At 43.0% G+C, this 20,092-nt stretch overlaps 2 non-coding genes across 2 annotated transcripts; both read left to right on the top strand.

The window, feature by feature from the left end:
- The first annotated feature begins 5,899 nt into the window (after positions 1-5,899).
- TRNAM-CAU lies at positions 5,900-5,988 on the top strand. The gene is given in 2 exon segments: positions 5,900-5,937; positions 5,953-5,988. It is a non-coding gene; the product is annotated as a tRNA-Met (tRNA).
- A 1,324-nt stretch (positions 5,989-7,312) lies between these two features.
- TRNAM-CAU lies at positions 7,313-7,401 on the top strand. The gene is given in 2 exon segments: positions 7,313-7,350; positions 7,366-7,401. It is a non-coding gene; the product is annotated as a tRNA-Met (tRNA).
- The last annotated feature ends 12,691 nt before the right edge of the window (positions 7,402-20,092 follow it).

Below are 20,092 nucleotides of genomic sequence, written 5' to 3'. Positions count from 1 at the left end.
AGATTTGAAGATCCAGGTTAAGTGGGATCTAGTTTTTGTGTATGGAGCTGCACAGGAGGAAGACAAAGAAATGTTTCTGTCTGAATTGGCTGCTGTCTGCAGCAATCAAAAAAAATCCTATGTTGATTGGAGGAGATTTTAATATTCTTAGATTTTCCTTTGAGAAGAATAAAGAGATGAGAAAAAATAAATGGTCTAGTTTGTTCAATGCAATAATCAATTCTCATGATCTTAGAGAAATTTATATGTCTGGAGGTCAGTATACCTGGTCAAATAATCAGATTAATCACACCTTGGAGAAGCTTGATAGATTCATGATGACTTCAGACTGGGAAGATTTATTTCCCTTGACAACTGTCCATAAAGTTTCTAGAGAAGTCTCTGACCACAATCCCATTATTGTGGATACCATGGAAGGGAGAGAGTTGAAAAAAAGGCTTTTAGATTTGAGAAAAGTTGGTTGAAAGAGGAAGAGTTCATGCATAGAGTGGAAAGAAGCTGGAGACAACCAATTAGAGCCTGTAATTCCTTGGAAAAGGTGCAGATAAAATTAAAGAAGATCAAAAGTGATTTGAAAGGCTGGGGTGCAAATACTAGAGGAAGGAACAAGAAGAAAAAACATGACCTGCATCTGGAGTTGGCCACCCTGGAAGAATTGGAAGAACAAAGTAACATTTCCCTTGAACAGGCATGTAGGATAATTCAGATTCAGGAGGAGCTCTTGCACTTGTTGGAAAAGGAGGAAGCTTTTTGGCAGCAAAGATCAAAGGAACAATGGCTGCTACATGGAGACAATAACACTAGTTATTTTCATAGAATTGCAAATGGCAGTAAAAGGAAAAGGACAATGTTCTCTCTGAAAAATGGTTCTGAAAATATACAAGGGACACCTGCTCTCCTAGAACATGCTACGAGCTTCTACAAAAACTTGTTTGGACCAGCTCATGATGCTGGTATCAGGCTGAGAGATGAAGTTTGGGATGAAGAGGAAAAATTGAATGAAGATGACAGAATTAATCTTGACAGAAGTTTCACTGAACAAGAAATTCATGATATTATCTGCCAGATGGAAAAGAACAAAGCTGCTGGCCCTGATGGAATCCCTGTGGAATTCTATCAACATTGCTGGGAAATCATCAAGATAGATTTGCTGCATATGTTTAATGATTTCCATGAACATAATATTAGTTTGGAGAGAATAAACTATGGGATTATTACTCTCATTCCCAAAGGAGAGGATGCAGATATCATTCAGAAGTATAGACCAATTTGTTTGCTGCAAGTTTTGTTCAAAATCTTTACCAAAGCCATGACTGCTAGAGCTGAACCAATAATGGGGAAACTCATTCACCCCTGCCAGAATGCTTTTATCAGAGGAAGGTATATCACAGATGGAGTGATGTTACTGCAGGAAATCCTTAGAGAATCCAAATCCAAGAAAAAACAAGGGGTAGTGCTGAAAATTGATTTTGAAAAAGCATATGATAAAGTGAACTGGAACTTCTTGCTAGACTATTGCAGACAAAAAGGTTTTAGTGACAAATGGATTATTTGGATTAAAGAAGCAATCACTAAAGGGACTCTGAGTGTTAAGATTAATGATATGCTGGGCCCTTATTTTGGCAGCTTCAAAGGGGTGAGACAAGGGGATCCTTTTGCTCCCTTTTTGTTTAACATGGCAGCTAATAGTTTGTACAAAATGATTGAAAATGCACAGAGAAATGGTCTGCTCAAAGGCCTGGCTGATAACCTGGTGGAAAATGGTATTGCCATTCTGCAATATGCAGATGACACTATTTTGCTGATCCAGGATGATCTTAGTGGAGCCAGAAACTTAAAGTTGTTACTATACATCTTTGAAGTGATGTCTGGCCTGAAAATTAACTTTGAAAAAAGTGAAATCATGATGGTGCTTGATGATCCTGACAAGTTGCAAGATTATGTTGATTTATTCAATTGTCAGAAGGGTAAATGGCCTATTAAGTACTTGGGTACCCCTGTGTGTGCCAGGAGACTGTCAATTGCAGAGTTGCAGTTCATAGAAGACAAAGTAAAAAAGAGCATGGGAGGTTGGATGGGCAGTACTTTATCTATTAGTGGAAGATTGATCAAGATTGATGCTTGTTTATCCAATATTGCTGTATATCAGATGTCCATGAGACTTCTCCATAAAACTAATATTGAAAATATCTCAAGACCCATCAGGACTTTCTTTTGGGCTGGAGCTGCAGACAAGAAAAAATACCACTTTGTCAAATGGAGATGGATTTGCAAACCCAGGAGTAAGGGTGGCCTTGGAGTGAAGGACCTGCACAAATTCAATATCAGCTTGATGTGCAAGTGGTGGTGGAAACTGGAAAAAGATGAAGGACCTTGGCAGAATTTTATAAGGAAAAAATATCTGGGAGATGCTGGTATTTACTTTACCAGGCATAGAAAAAGTGATTCTCCTTTGTGGTCAGACATGTTATATATTAGAGACATCTATTTGTGTGGGAGAAGGATGATTGTTGGAAATGGATGCAGGACCAGTTTCTGGGGTGATGCTTGGTGTGGGCATACCCCTCTGAAAGACAAATTCCCAGAATTATTTGATATTTGTAATGAGCAAAAGATCACAGTGGCTGCTGCATCAGCTATGGGGTGGAGACTCTCTTTTAGGAGATGGTTGTCCACAGGATTGATGGAGCTATGGTGTGGACTTGTGAATATTCTTCAGCAGATCAATTTGACTGATGCAACTGATAGGCCCAGCTGGAAATGGACAAAAAATGGGCAATTCTCTGTCAAGAGTTTGTATAAAAAGCTTTGCAGCAATGGCATAGACAGATCCTTCAAGCACCTCTGGAAGAGCAAAATCCCTCTGAAAATCAAAATCTGGTTATGGCCCATCTGGCACAATGCCATAGCAACAAAAGACAACCTTTTGAAAAGGAACTGGACAGGCAGTCCCTCCTGTCTGTTCTGCTTTACCCATGAAACTATTCTGCACCTCTTCTTTTCCTGTACTGCAGCAAAATTCCTGTGGAGCATGGTGGGGGCGGCTGTTGGAGCCCACAACCGACATGGGTCCTTTGCACAATATTTTTGGTGGATACCAAATTATTCCAATGCCAGTCGCAATGTTCAAATTGCTGGCTTGGCAGCAATTTGCTGGGCTATATGGAAAGCACGTAACAAAGCCTGTTTTGATAAGATTTACCCTAAAAATCCTGTTGATCTAATATACCATGCTGTGGTGTTTATGAAATACTGGGCAGGTGCTCACTCTGCAGCTGAAGCTTCACAGCTGAGCCAGGGTGCTGACGCTCTCCTCATCCTGGCTGCTGGGATGACGAACAGAAGGAATGACTCTGCAGGTGCAAGCAATGTTCCCCGCCTGATGAATCGACAAGATGATGACATGGATGTTGATGGGGACAAAGAGGAAGAAGATGCTGACAACCTGGATGGCTGATTGTGCTGTTTTTTGCTGCTCCATGCCCCGCCCTTCAGACGAAAACACCAAAAACTCCTCGCTTTGGTTGCTGGTGGTCGATGTTCTTTGGCTCTCCTGATAATACTTTCAGCTTTTGGCAGTTGTAAAAAATATATGCTCTTCCTCCCCCGGTTAGTGCTGGTTAGACGTTCTTGCTCTTGATAGTTGTTGGGTTGGTTCGTTGGGTTCGCGCTTCTGTGAGGCTTCTGTCCTCCAGTAGCTGTTCTGGGTTTGTACATAGTTTTTGAGTAGGAGTTAGCGCCTGTACTGAACAAAACTGCTGACATGTTTTCGTTATCCAAAAGGTAATGAAAATCGATCCCCACTGGGTGGGTCGCTTGGAAAAAAAAAATGAACCCATTCATGATCTTCCAGATATTCCAACAAGCCGATAAGACCATTGCTGTGAAAAATGGCTGGCTGAACTGTCTTCTTGCATATACTGCAGTTTGCTGCAAATCGCTAACAACACTCCAATCAATCTGAAGATAACTCCAAATTTGTACACTGAAATTGCAAGAGAAGAAGAGATGATCATTATCTTCATGAACCCTGCCAGGAAATAGCACACAGTGCTTGTCTTCACTGACCTTCCAGTGCCTCCTATGCAGCATATCTCTTGTATTTAGTCTGTCACTTAATATAAGCCAGGCAACCATTTTAATCTTCATGATACATCTGCTTTTCCATATCCATTTGTACACTGGACAGGCCACCACATATTCATGGATTGAAGAATGGTATTTAGCTGCTGTCTAGGGGGCCCAGGAACACTTCCACTCATCATTCGTGTCATCCAAAATAGTAACATTCTCCAACCAGGAATTTAGAAGCAATTGCTACTCATACGCTCTGCCTGACAGAGGGAGATGAAACTCCATAATTCTATCCTTAGACAGAACCATATCTCTTACTGTAATCTTGTCATCTTTTGTGAAGGAGAAAAGCCTGGCTAACCACTTTCTCAATGGAATGAACCAGGAGTGTTCGGTACTTCGATCCCCATGCCCGCTTCCATACAAACCTGAAGAAGTGGAAGATCTATGGCGAAGTTCTTGGGTTTCAGAGACCGTTAAAAGCCACCACTGTTGTAGCAGTTATGCCATCATATGCTACAGACTGATCTCCAGGAAATACAAGCTGCCAATGTGGAATCACAAATGAGGTATGTAGAGTAAAGAATAACATGTTGCTTTCAAAGTGTGGAGCCGTGTGTAGGAGCGTAATATCACATAGCGATTTTGTGTAAAGGAATACTAGCTAAACCTGGCGTGGCTTTCTTTGAGAAACACAAGATTTTTGCTTCCTCCAAGAGTCTACTTTGTTGGAGTTCTTTGATTGAATCCAGTTAGCTGTGATTGGCCTAGTTGCACTTGCTTGACTCTGCCGAATTTCTCAACAGAGATCTGTTACCTCAAAGGTGGCAAGTGCCTATGGGACCAATGTTTAATTCCGGTGCCTTGATATATACCCAAACTATTGCCTTCCACACTTCAGTTGGCTGCCTCTCCTGCTGTTACTTGCTGCATCTCCCCAGAGTACAGATCAGCGATGGAGATAACCCCCGTGGGTTCTAGGTTTTTTTCTTTTCGAAATGGGGGCTGACCCCGGCCTCTGCATCAATCGATGCACGCAGCCCTCTTTTATTACCCAGATAACATAATCTTTAGTTTTACAATTCACGAATCACAAAGCGTGTACACAAAAACTAGCCAATGAAAAATAAGAGAGACTCGCTTAAACATCTGAAAGTCGTTTAACAGGACGCCAGCCATCCTGGTTGTAAGCGGCTCGACGGCACGGGGCTGAGCAACAACCTGCTTAACCTGCTGGGGGTGATCCCGCTGTTGCGTTCCGCCTCATGTTCTACATCGTTACTCTATCCTTGAGGACAATGGTGATTCCAGCGGCATCACCCTCCATATTCCTCTTCTTCTGCCTGCCTGTCTGCTTGATCCGTGAAATGTTTGCATAATTACCATCAATCTATCATGTACGGATGAACGTTGAGTTAGTGATTACTGTTTCTGAATTACCTAAGTACTCCCTCCGGTCGGATAAAATTGACGTGGAGTGTGAATAGGGAACAGCTTATGTATGTATTAGTCTGCGTCGATTAAACCGGACCAGATGAGTGCAACTGAAATGGCACCAGTTAGCTACGTCTGTGTTAAGCTGTTGCAGTTGTTATGGCTTGTGATGCCAGTATGAAGCAACTTCAGTGGTAATTTAAGATTCGAAAGCAGCACACCTAATTTCCTTTTTCTATAGTTGCGTTAAATCTCCCATCCAGCTGTTCAGGGCGTTCTAGATTTGGAAAACCTTAACAGTCACAGCAGAGGCACACTCAATGAATTGGCGTACTTGTATGGATCGCTGCTGCTTTGAACAATAAGCATTGTTTCGTTTTCATAGCACAACGGGGTGGTGGCGCAGTTGGCTAGCGCGTAGGTCTCATAGCTAAAACGTGAGTGATCCTGAGGTCGAGAGTTCGAGCCTCTCTCACCCCAAACTATATGTGATCCTGTAGTGATGAAACGCTCAGTGATAACTTGGGTCATCACATCTCCACCTGAAGCATCAGGTGAAGTGAGCATGTCTGAACTTGATCATTTTTTTTTGCTGAATCACCATGGCATGGTTTTAAGTTTTTCTGTCCTTCGGCGAACTAAGCTTCTGTGCCATGTTTGCTTGTCAATTCATACAGTTCAAGTTGAAAATGAAAGAAGATTACAAGATTACGAATGTTTTTCAACTGTACTGGATTAAAATAATTATCTATATAATTATCTTATTTTGACTGGGTATTACTTAATCAAATTGATGATCAAGTGTTTGTTGATAATTCCAGCTTCACAAACTTAATTTCCTGCATTTCGTGTCAGATCTGAGTTTTCCTAATGGATTGCTAAATAATTATTGCTTAGCTTTACTTCTCATTTGGCTGTTCTCACTAATTTGGATTAGGTTGGGAAAAGGAGGTTTGTAGAACCTGAGTTTTCTTGTATACACGATTGGTCCTATCAATGGATTGCCCGAAAGTTTAGTAGTACATAAGTAATAAGTTACCATATTTTTAGATAATGGTAGTGATCATATTTTCAGGTGTGGTCAGACACAATGACCAACACATGGCCAGTGGAAACTTTAATTCTTGTTTCTGAATGACGAGTGTTCGATCCGTATGCCCGCTACCGTTGTTGCTGCTGTGCAATCATATGATACAGCTGATCTCCTTCGGTAAATCGGTAGTCTGATATCAAGGAAATACAAGCTGCCAATGTGGAATCACAGATGAGGTATTTTGAGTAAAGAATAACTTGTGCTGCTTTCAAGGCGTGGAGCTGTGAGTAACAGCGCAATATCACATAGCAATTTCGTGTCAAAATTAGTATGTACTGTAAAGGAATACTAGCTGAACTTCGCATGGCTTTCTTTGAGAAACACAAGATTGTCGAGACTGTGATTGGCCTGGTTGCATTTGCTTGACTCTGCCGAATTTGTCGACGCTGCCTGCTGGGGGGTGGATCCTGCTGTTGTGTTCGGCCTCATTTTCTTCTCTAATCCTTGACGATCAGCAGCATCACGCTGCATATTCTTTCTTCTGCCTTCCTATCAGATCCCACACCCAATTATCTTATTTCTATAGTTGCGTTAAATCTCTCCTCCAGCTGTTCAGGGCTGTTGAACTGAATGGGAAGAAACAAATACCATTTTCATAGATTTGGAAAATCTTAACAGTCACAGAGGCACATTATATGTATTTTTCTGGCATACTTGAATGGATCGATGCCGTTCTGTACAATAAGTGTCGCTTCGTTTTGTCAACACAATGGGGTGGTGGCGCAGTTGGCTAGCGCGTAGGTCTCATAGCTAAAACGTGAGTGATCCTGAGGTCGAGAGTTCGAGCCTCTCTCACCCCAAACCATATGTGATTCGGTAGTGATGAAACGCTCTGTGACAACTTGGGTCGTCACATCTCCACCTGAATCATCAGGTGAAGTGAGCATGTCTGAACTTGGTCACCTTATTTTTTCGCTCAATGTTCAGTTTTTTCTGCCCTTTGGTAGGTATTTGATTCTCTAATGCAAGGCTTGCTCGAACTAAACTTCTTCTTCTCGGTTTCCACAGTGTGTTAGTACTTCACCGTCAATTTCTCACTATGCAATCCAATATAATTACATGACTATATTTATCTGTGACAGCTGTCAACTTTTGTTTTTAGCTGCCGTCCCATAAGTAGTGACAGTGGAGAGGCATACCACAAGGAACATGAGCCTTGACACCGCGTGCTATTCACTATTGGTGCTCTGCTTTGTGCTCCACACTCAAGTGACATAGCTCTTGGAGTGTAACTGAATGGTCGGGATTTTTTTTTAGATTGAACGGAGGACCTGGCTTGTATAATAAGCTCATAATCTGATTGTGCGGTCTAGAAATGCACCCTGAATTCTCACACCCACAATTGCAGTAAGTGCTCTGTGAACCGGATTTCTCCTTTTCGTTTTCCCATTCTTTTTTGGCACCCATTAATAACTTTACCCATTCTCTGAATCGGCTTACATAATCTAGACGCTATTTTACTTGTTTGCCAGTCCTAGTTTTGCAGCTTGTCTAATGCTACGACTCAAAGAAATATTATTCTAAAATGGGTAGTTCACTGAATTATGACCCTGAACACGATGCTTAATTAGTGGTGCTCTATGTGTAGACACTAAAATGATATTTTTTTCACTGGTTTAAATTTTACAGGTTGCTTTATCTTGCAGTTACATTGTGCATTTCGACACTTTTCAAAAGCATCTATTCCATGGTCTTTTTCTCTATCATAGAAGACAAAATAATGAATCAGCCTGTATTTTTGGAGCTCACTCTTTGTTTTATGAATCAGGCATGTGTTTGGTTTGGTTGGACTAGTTTAAGTATTGGCACGGTCGCAGCAAGTGTATCCCTTACGTAAGTATGAACAAAACTTATCTAAGCAAGCATATCAAAACAGTGGGATACATGATTACATGAAAACTTTATGAGATAGAGAACATTGCACAAGACTCTACACCCCCCAGCTTAAAACTTTGCAAGAACCAAACTCAAGAAGATTACCAAAAGAAAAGAGAAAGTGTGGCTATCAAAACAGAGTATAAGAAGTGGTTACCTCCCCTAGCTTGATTAAAGCGAGGGTGTGATACACGTTTACCGTTGAGGCACAAATATCTCTCCTTCAATGCACATGGACTTGTGCTTCATTGAATATTACTTGTTGTGGTTCGGTGTTATCCTTCCTCATGAACCTGGTGGAAACAAAACTAGAAGGGAAAACAAAGATTTTTGTGCTTTTGTAGTTTTATATTTTTTCTTTTCTTTTCGAGGCGTGAAGGATTGTCTCACAAGTGATGGAACCATCGGTCTCGCAGGTAGGTTCATCTACCTAAGCACCACACTCAAGTGAACAAACTAAGTCTAAGAGTGGCCCTACGAACATGGCCAGTTCCCTATTCGGTATTTGGGTCATCCGATTTATTAAAGGAGAATTGGTTCTCATTAATTCAGTATTAACCAACATTTTACTGTATATGATATCATGCTTCCAACTTCGAAAGGGATCTTAAACTGATTGGATTACTTCCGATGAAGATTATTTTAGCAAGGAGATAGTGAAAAAAATATCCATTGGCTAAGTGGATTGTGGTTTGCCGGCCTAAGGACCAATGTGGGCTAAGAATTCATGACCTTGAGGTAAAAAACAGAGCTCCCCTTGGGAAATGGCTCTATCAAACCCTCCTCAAGAGAAAATACGTTGACTCTAGTGCGGTGTCCTAGGTTTATTGGAACCCGGGTGATTCACACTTCTCGGCTAGTCTTATGGTGACGAAGAGATTCTTCTTTCCATACGGGTCTATCTCCATCGGGTATGGATCTGAAATTAGGTTCCCGGAAGATAAATGGCTAGGTACTGCTAAAAGGATCGTATGCCGCACCTAGAGGGGGGGGGGGTGTGTGATTAGGTGCTACCCAATTTTTAGTTCTTTTTCAATTTAGGCTTGACATAAAGGGGGGGGGGTGTGATCGTATGCCGCATCTGAAATTAGTTGCGCCTCTAGATATGCAACTATGTGAATTTACCTATATGACAAGATATACAGCTAAGCAAGATATAGCTAGACAAGATATAATATAGCTATTAAGGATAGAGGCAACCGAGAGTAGAGCACACGGAGACACATAGATGATTCCCGTAGTTCCTTCCTTTTGAGGGGAAGTACGTCTACGTTCGGAGGAGTGTGGTCGCCACAAAGGCTAAACCAACGCCACGAAGGCCTCACTCATGTCTCCTGTGAGCATTGCCACAAAGGCCTGGCCCACTTCAACTAAGGGATTTCCTTGAGGCGGAAACCGGGCCTTTACAAGGTTCTTGGGACACACATCCACAACTGAATCGGAGGCTCCCAATAGCTATAACAACACGACAACAATAACAAATCAACCACAAGCAACTAGGGTTTCCAAATGGAACTCTAGCAAAGGGGCCCTCAAGAAAACGAGGGGGAAATGTAAATCGTTTCGGTGAAGATGTAGATCGGGGTCTTCTCCTTTGATTCTCCAAAGATCAAGAGCTTTGGATGGTTGGGGGAGGAGATCTAGTGAATCTTGTGTTTCTTGGTGTGGCTCTAATGGTGGATGAACTTGAGCATGAATGAGAAGCTTGAGCTTGAGGATGAAGAGGGGTATTTATACACCCAAAATCGAGCCGTTGCAGGAACTTGGGGGGCGGATAATCCGGCCTAAGTAAGGGCCGGATAATCCGCATCCCCCCGGATTATCCGGGGTGACCATAAATATCCGGCCAAATATCCGGCCTGGATCCGAGAGCCCGTCGCCAAAGTTCTTAGTCGATTTTCAGAAAATATCCGGCCCGGATTATCCAGCCTGGATTAATTTTCCTGCTTCCTTTCTCTTGTTTCTCAACACAAATTCAACCACTAATAATTTCTGCACTATATCAACGCACATTCGTGTATCACACATATTGTCATCAAACACACAAAACTTTAATTAGAGAGATGTTCTTTCAATCTCCCCCTTTTTGGTGTTTGATGACAACATACGGATTTGCAATAATATCACTAGAAGGAACCAACATGTTGACAAAGGATAGAGACGCTCCCCCCTACATGTGTGCATATAAGTAATTTGCATTTGAATACAAATGCACCACACATAGGCACGAGATTCCTCAACACATGAGCTATGCAACATGAACAATAACATGAGACATAAACACAAATAGTTGGGACAATGAGATAGAGATCATACCAAAATGGTGATATAGAATTCCGAATTCCATAAGACACACACCATATAATAACACATATTCTCAACATATATAATATATAGTACCGAAATCCATAGTCTCAACCATATAGAATACCGAAATCCATAGTCTCACAAACCAAATAACAAGCCCATAACAAACTTCAACATGACCAACATAAAGGAAACATAAATATTAAACGAAAGATAAAAGGAGCATAAGCTCTCAAAGAGTGGTAAACGCATATGCTTGTGCCCTCCGATGCAAATCCCGGAGAGTCCCTAATAGAACTACTTCTCCCCTTTGGCATCGAAGCGCCAAAAAGGAAAGAAGAGCGATTCTACACGCCCCATGGGAATCACTCCCAGTCCGTCTCGGACTCATACTCTTCAACACTGTCTGCAGCTGGCGGAGAGGCGCGAGAGATGTTGCTCCTCAGAATACTCTACTCGATGTTGGACCAGTGAACCTGAGAAGAGTGCCATCCACTGTAGGCAGAGTGAACAGGAGGCTGAGGAGGAGGACCTTGCTCACCACTAAGCTTATGTAGAATAACCTCCTGTGTATGATGGATATCGGCGTGCTGACGGCTGGCCTGGAAGTTCTCCTTGTGGATCTCAATGTTCATGCAAAGGACATTGCGCTGGAACCAGTTGAGTTTATTCACCTCCCTCTGAATGAGAGGAGTAGAAACAGAACGACCGGGTGCATGGGCACTAGAGCGAGCATCTCCCATAAACGAACCATCAACTGGGGCAGCTTTCTTCCTCTTGATATAAGCCTTCTTGAACTTGTGTTCCTCAAATGGAAACTGACTCAGATCTTCCGCCACAACAGTGTCATTAATAAGAAGCTGAATGTAAGGTGCATATGACATAGAAGTCCGAGAAACCATGGCGTCAAAGATCTCATGAAAGATATAATCCATGACATCAACGGTGAAATCTTTAGTCTCATCACCATCCTGTGCACACTCACATGAGAGAGGAAGAAGGTCCACGAGTGCACCTCGAAGAGCATCATTGTTCCCACCACTTGGGGAAATGGTGGCCCTAAAGAAGCGAAGAAGATGATCAATTATAGGAAGCAGTCCAGTGATAGTGCCAACCGCTCCATTCTCAGTGTAGAGATCATAGAGCACATCTTTGTCTGTTTGTTGAGGACCATGGAGACGGTGACCACCTTCAAAGGGGTAGCCAAGAAGCTCAGCAAACTTGTGGAAAGAGGCTTGACATGGAGTAGAGCCAGACATCCATTGCATGGTGCGATCATCACCCTTCTTGATGGACAGAGTTGCATATAATTGTTGAATCAGGGGAATGCTGAAGTCGCACTGGACCTTCATGAGCTTGTGCAACCGCATCCACTCGGTAACCCACATGGCATCCTCAAAGTGATCATTCTGTGAGAGCAGATCCACATCAATAGCTTGCATTGGCCTCACCTTTGTCTTGGGTTCATAGATGTCCTTGAAAATGAAAAGTTGCTCCATGCACCAAAAGCGAGGATCCTCAATGTTCAGCTCCCGCTCGACATCCTCATACCAGTCTGTCTGATGGCAGAATATGCAACTGAGTCTATGTTCTTGTAATTCACCCTTGTCTCCTTGCCTTTACGCCTCAGAGTGGCTGACTTTCTGGGAGCGGACTGACCCAACTCATCACTTGATCGATTAGAGCGAGCGCGATGCCTACACGAACCACCACCTTTGAAGTGACATAGAGGGATAGCATGTAGAAAATTGAGCTCATATGTCATGAATTGATATAGTAGAGTACTATATATGCATACTAGGAATCGATAAACATTTAGACATGGTAGATCAAAAGGAATGCACCCGGGATAGATCCCAGGACGGATAATCAGGGGTACCCGGGGGCTGGATAATCCGGCCAGGCCGGATAATCCAACCATCGACAGGGGCAGATAATCCGGCCGTCGACCAGCACTACAAAATTGATCAAAAACCAAGTATAGCAACAGATCAGCCTCATAACATGTAAATGTAGTATACTACAAACGATTTTGAACCACTAGACACCATCTCAACCAAGAAAATAGCACATATAAATCACAACACCTAGGGTTAGGTATTGTGAGTCACACCCTCATCCATTGGAGGAACCGCTTGGAGGAGATGAGAGCTAGGAAGGAGGGGATCTTGATCCGACATAAAACTTCGAAAGGGGGTGAACGGGGAGCTCCGGCGAGGAGGAGAGGCTTCGGCGGCTATGGTGGAGAGAGAGGCGCGATGAGGAAAGTGGCCGATTGGAACCACCCTCCCCGCGGCCTCTCGCTAAATCCACGCAACCAATCTAGGCCGGATAATCCGGCCCCAAGTTGGGCCGGATATTCCGGGGTCCGTTTTGGCCGGATAATCCGGTGTTCTCGAAAAATTCTAGAACACATGAAATCTGGCCTATCTTTGTTGGTTATTTGCACAATCCCATATGTGATGCAATATATAGAATATCATGCCATGTATAAGGTGCAAATTGTCCAATAGGATGAGACACCAACAATATCCGACCGAGCTCCTCAAACTCCAAGTTTTAACCAAAACATGACTTTTGAGCAAGATGAAAGTGGTTGTAGATGAGAACAGGCTTGGGTTTAGAGGACTCAAACTGTAGATGGTACATGATCACTCAAGTTTGCAAGAAATAGAAAATAAAGGCCAAACTAGAGTGATTTCCCATAAGAACATACATATGTCAAATCAAGTCCACTAAGATCCAAATAACACCAACTCTTCACAAAGAAGAGTGTGGTGGCCTAGGCCACCATGTATGAGTGTTATGATATGGCACCGCGGAAATGTATCTTGGGTCCAAAACCAATACTCGTCATTGAAGCTCACATATCAACACATGATATAAACAAAATGATTTCTTACTATTGGCATTATGGGGGGAGGGAAAGCTCAATAATTTAAACCGCACTCCCCTATCTCCATGCCCACATCTAAACCAAATAAAGTTTTGAGAAGAAGGTGTGTTTGCAAGATGGTCAAGCTATACTCCTCGAATCAATGATATTTAGTTCATTCCTCAAATAGAAAAACCTTGCTTCATCAAGAGGCTTCGTGAATATATCGGCGAGTTGGTCTTTGGTTGGAACGTAGCATAGCTCAATATCACCATGAGCAACATGATCCCTAATGAAATGATTCCGGATCTCAATATGCTTCGTTCTTGAATATTGTACCGGATTATAGGCAATCTTGATGGCACTTTCTTTGTCACATAAAAGAGGCACTTTGTCACAAGTGACATTGTATCCCCTTAAAGTTTGCCTCCATCCATAACAATTGAGTGCATCCACTTGCGGCGGCAACATATTCGGCTTCAGAGGTGGAGAGAGATATACAATTTTGCTTCTTAGAAGACCAACATACCAAGGACCTACCAAGAAATTGGCAAGCCCCAGAAGTTTATTTCATATCATCCTTGTCTCCCGCCAAATCCGCATCCGTGTATCCGTTAAGAGAGAAACTTGAGCCTTTAGGATACCAAAGATCATATCTTGGGGTATCAACCAAATATCGAAAGATTCTTTTGAAAGAAATCATGTGGCTCTCTTTAGGATAAGCTTGATACCTTGAACATACACCAACACTCAACACTATTTCCGGTCTAGATGCACAAAGGAAAAGCAAGGATCCAATCATGGAGCGATATACATTTTGATCCACCTCTTTACAATTGGAATGTGCAAGATGACATTCGGTAACCATTGGAGTAGCTACACCCTTCATTTCCTTCATCTTGAACCTCTTGAGCATATATTGAAGATATTTTGCTTGATTGATGAAAGTCCCTTCTCTCAATTTCTTGATTTCAAAACCGAGAAAGAACCTCATCTCTCCCATCATAGACTTCTCAAACCTATCGGTCATAAGCTTCAATTTTTTTATCATTGAAAGCTTTGTTTGTAAAGCCAAAGATGATATCATCAACATAAAATTGACAAACGAAAAGATCCCCATTGACCCTATTAGTAAAAAGAGTGGGGTCTATTAGCCCAACATCAAACCCACAGTCTAGCAACAATTCTTTAAGGTGCTCGTACCAGGCTCTAGGAGATTGTTTGAGACCATAAAGTTCTTTATCAAGCTTATAGATGTGGTTAGGAAAGTCGGGATCCTCAAACCCCGGGGGTTGCTTAACATAGACCTCTTCATGCAAAGGACCATTAAGAAATGAACTTTTCAGATCCATTTGTTGTAACTTAAAATTATGATGTGATGCATATGCAAGAAGGATACAGATGGACTCAAGGTGAGCCATGGGAGCATAAGTTTCTCCAAAGTCAATTTCTTCAATTTGGGAGAAACCTTGAGCTACCAATCTTGCCTTGTTCCTCACAATAATTCCATGCTCATCTTGCTTGTTCTTGAATATCCATTTAGTGACTATAACATTGCGGCACTCCTTTGGCTTCTCTACTAAAGTCCATACTTTGTTGCGCTTGAAGTTGTTGACTTCATCGTGCATAGCATCCAACCAATCCGGATCTTCAAGAGCTTCAAATACTTTCTTTGGTTCCACTAAGGAGATATGATCATGATGATTGCTAAAGTTAGACAATTGCCTTCTTGTGGAATCTCTTCCTCTTACATCACTTAGGATCTTCTCATGAGTGTGTTCAAGAATTTCCAAGTTCCTATATCTTCTTGCAAGACGACGGGCCTCGATCTCCTCCTTGGTTCATCTACGCCTTGGAGGTATCACTTGATCAACTTGCTCGTTTGGGTACCCATCTTGACCATCAACTTGAGCTTCCTCAATCTCTTGAGTGTGATCAATATCATGTGCTTGATCTTGGACATCATTCAGTGAGTAGCAAACATTAAATGTATACTCATCGGAGCCATCAAGAATTCTTGGTTGATCTTGTCCTTGATTTTGCACACTGGAGGAAAGGTCTTGTTCTTGTTCTTGGGTTGCTGCATCATTAGCTTAAGAGATGGAGTTTGTTGATGTTGTGAAGATGATGGCTCCACCATAGTCCTTCCCGAGATGCCACACCGTGTCACTCAATGGGGCAGAAAAATCCCACACCCATTCTTACTATGGCATCTTGAGGTATTTCATCACCTGCACAAACATCAACTTGCCCCATTTGGGAGACATCATTTTCCGCGAACTTCACACTACAAGATTCGATGATAATCCTGGAGGATATGTCAAAGACTATAAGTGTGAGATTCGGCACCGTAACCAACAAATATACCCTCCAAAGCTTTAGGAGCAAATTTAGATAAATGAACTCCTTTGATTTTATAGAAATACTTACACCCGAACACCTTGAAGTATGAGATATTAGGCTTGTTCCCGGTGAGTATTTCATATGGAGTCTTGTTCAAGACCTTACGGAGATAGAGCCGGTTAGAAGAATGACAAGCGGTGGATATGGCTTCGACCCAAAAATTATAGCGGGATTTGTACTCCACCATCATAGATCTTTCCATATCCATAAGTGTCTGGTTCTTCCTCTCCGCAACACCATTTTGTTGAGGGGTGTATGCATCGGAATATTGATGTCTTATCCCCTCATCACTAAGAAAGTCATTGAGTGTGTAGTTCTTGAACTCGGAGCCGTTGTCACTTCTTATTGCCAATATAGTGAGGTTGTATTGACGTTGCACCTCGGTGGCGCAGTCGATGAAGATTTGTTGAGTCTCATCTTTCTTCTTGAGAAAATATACCCAAGTATATCTCGAATAGTCATCAACAATCACCAAGCAATGTTTCTTCTCACCAAGACTTGCATGAGTGGTAGGACCAAAGAGATCCACATGAAGGAGCTCCAAGATACTCTTGGAAGAGATAATAGTCTTGCTTGGGTGCGGAGAGTCATGCATTTTGCCTTCAACACAAGCCCTACAAACACGATCTTTGGCAAAAGAAACATTGTCCATTAGTCCCACAATATGGTTCCTCTTGTGAAGACTTTGCAAAGTTCTCATGTTGACATGGGCCAAGTGGCGATGCCACAACCAACCCACATCCGCCTTTTCGAATAGGATAATCACACTTGACGTGGTGGCCCCCGAGAACTCCACCACATACAAGTTGTGTTCGCGATACCCAACGAAAGCGACTTTTAGAGTCTTGCTCCACAAGAGGACCACAATATCATTATCAATAAAGACAACGAAACCCATCTTGCCAAGGGCGGAAATAGACAACAAATTGTAACCAAGAGTTTTGACAAGCATGACATCCACAATAGTAATGTTGTGTGCAACCACAACCTTGCCAAAACCCAATACCTCGGATGTTGAATTATCGCCAAAGGAGACGGTGATTTCATGAATGTTGGGCCTCAACTCCTTGACGAGATTCTTGCCACCGGTCATATGACTTGTGCATCCACTATTAAGCACCCATTTTGAACCTCCGGCGACATAGTCCTACATGAGATCAATTCTTGGATTTAGGTACCCATTTTTCAATGGGTCCTCTTTTGTTAGCAACAAGGGTCTTTGGGACCCAAATAGACCAAGCAATATAACCATCATAACGACCAACAAATTTTGCATAAACATCACCATAATAATCTTTAAATAAAACATAGTGAGGGTTAACAATTCCCACATGATCATCATTAATGGCTTTGGCCTTTGGGGCATCATCATTAATGACCACCTTCTTATTTTCTTGTGCGGGCTTGGCCTTCTTCTTGTTTGCCTTCTTTGCCTTGGCATTATAGCCAATTCCCTCCTTCCCATTGTTTGACCTTTGCTTACTCAAGAGGTCATCCAAAGATAGTTTACTTTGGGGAGAGGAGGCCTTAGCAAGTTCATCCTTCAACCTAGCATTTTCCTTAACAATATTTGCATGATCACAAGTAGAGGTAGAAGAGCTAGGCACATCATATTTAGCAAGCCTAATTTGAAGTTGCTCATTAGACTTGGAGAGGACAGAGTGTTAACTCTTCAAGGCTTTGTGAGCCTTGTCTAGATCATCTAGATCCTTCACAAGTTTCTCATGATCAACACCAAATTTGGCCTTTTCCTTTTTAAGCACTTTTACCTTGGACCTAGCAAGATCTCTTTCTTTGGCGAGTTTAGCAATTTCATCTTGAGGCTCTTCAAGAGTTTCTAGTTTCTCTTCAAGAGAGGCTCTAGTCTCTTGTTCTTCCTCAAGAGCATTTTTTAAAGAGGCAATTTGAAGAGAATCTTCTCTTTCTATTTGACATTTTATCAAGGATATTGTAAGGGTATTTTACCCTTATCCATTATTTTGGTAACTATGACACTGTGTTAGAGTATTTGGACTAATACATGTCTACAAGATGATTCCCAGGTATTAGCCAAAGAGGTATAATGGTGTATCAATGGAACAAGAAGGCAATGGGAGACCCCCCACTTCGATGAAAAATCAACAAAGGATTTTCAGTGTTTGGCCGGTCCCTGGCCCGGTCAGACCGGCCCTGGCACCGGCCAGCCCGGCGCCGACCGGCCCCAGCGCTTGTGCCAACCGGGCACAGTCCAGTAAAGGTGGCAGCGCACCCGGTCAGTGTCCGGTCGCTAGCCCGGTTTGGACCGGCCGATCCGGTCCCTGGCCCGGTCAGACCGGGTGCCCCGGCGACCAACCGGCCTTCGCGCTTGAGCCAACCGGGTGTAGTCCAGTACGCCTCAGAAGCCCGCCCGGTCGAGACCCGGTCCCAGCTCCGGTTGAAACCGGCCGGTCCGGTCGCTGGCCTGGTCTAACCGGCCCGTGCGCCGGCCTGTCCGGCGCCAAATCCGGTTGACCTGGTTTCTCGGGGAATCTGCTGACGTGGCAAGTGAGCAACGACCAGAATTCAAGAAACACTATAAATACCCCTTCTCCTACCTCTGAAGGGGTAGGCACTACACTACAAGTTGTTCTTGAGCTCTCTCTCATACTCCATTGCTAGAAACACCAAAAGCCTCAGATCTCCCTCCTCCTCCACCCAAACTCAAATCCCTCCGGGGGAACGATAGAGGAGGACCCGATCTACTGTTCTACCAAGTCAAATCTCATTCCCCCTTGTATTCATCAAGAAGCTTGCTCTCTAGGGTTCCTTGGAAACCCTAGGTGGGTAAGAGTGGTCCGGAAGCATCCGGGATGTGGATTTGCTCCTGACAAGATTGTGAAGGTTTGGAGGCTACCTCAAAGTCTACCACAAGTGAGAGAGCTATTCCTTCATGGGATAGGCTCCGGAGAATAGGGTGAGCCTTCGTGGCGTGGGGAATCCTTCGTGGGACCTCCACCCCTCCAAACGTGACGTACCTTCTTGTAAAGGAAGGAAACACGGGAATACATCCTCGTCTCCGCGTGCTATCGGTTATCTCTAACCGAACTCCTTACTTGTGATATAACTGCCTGTGAGAGCCTTCGTGCTTGAGTTAGTTGTATCCTCATATAGGTTGTTTCACCTAGTTTGCATTAGGCTCATCTTTATATTCCGCAAAGCCTAATATTGCAAAGAAAGAATTAAAATCTGTAGAAACCTATTCACCCCCCTCTAGGTTTACCATCTCTGGTCTTTCAATTGGTATCAGAGCCTGGACTCTTATTAAGGGCTTCACAGCCTTAAGAGTGAGATGGAAAAACTATTCGAGGGTCTGGATGATGACTCTAACCTTTCGGTTAAAGAAATGACATCCAGATTCTTGGCATATGATGCTGAGAAAAAGAAAAAGGAGGATGAAGTACAAAGCCAAATGGCACAGATGACTGCCATGCTTAAGAACTTGACCTCTAGTGGGGCTTCGGTTCCTCCGGAAGGTTTCCACCAAGTCAATCATGACTATCCCAAAAACACTTCACCCATGCCTCATATAAACCATAGTGGGAATGTTCCCCATTTTGATGGAACTCACTTTACTTTTTGGAAATCCTCTATGGAGTCTCATATTCGCAGCTGTAGTGTGGAGCTATGGGAGATCATTGTTGATGGATACCGGAAGCCACAAGATCCCGCTCGGTTGACCTCCACCGAGTTCTACAACCGTCAACTCAATGCCTCCGCACGTGACAAAATTAGGAGTGGCATCAACCGCAAGCTTCTTGATCAAGTCAATGACATTGACTCCGCTAAAGAGTTGTGGGATCGAATCGTAGTACTCCAAGAGGGAACCGATTTGATCCAATCAGCTCTTTACGAGTCTGCAAAGCAAGAGGCCACTACGTTCATGATTAGAGAAGGAGAGTCCGTGGCCGATGCCTATGCAAGACTTGGTGCTCTTAGAGTGAAGGTCAAGGGTCTTGGAGTTGAGAAGTACAATGACGGCTTTGAGATGAATGTAGCATTCATAAAGTCCAAGG

Source organism: Lolium rigidum, chromosome 2 (genome assembly GCF_022539505.1).
Source record: "Lolium rigidum isolate FL_2022 chromosome 2, APGP_CSIRO_Lrig_0.1, whole genome shotgun sequence".
Classification (NCBI taxonomy): domain Eukaryota; kingdom Viridiplantae; phylum Streptophyta; class Magnoliopsida; order Poales; family Poaceae; genus Lolium; species Lolium rigidum.
This window is presented reverse-complemented; position numbering and strand designations above follow the sequence as displayed.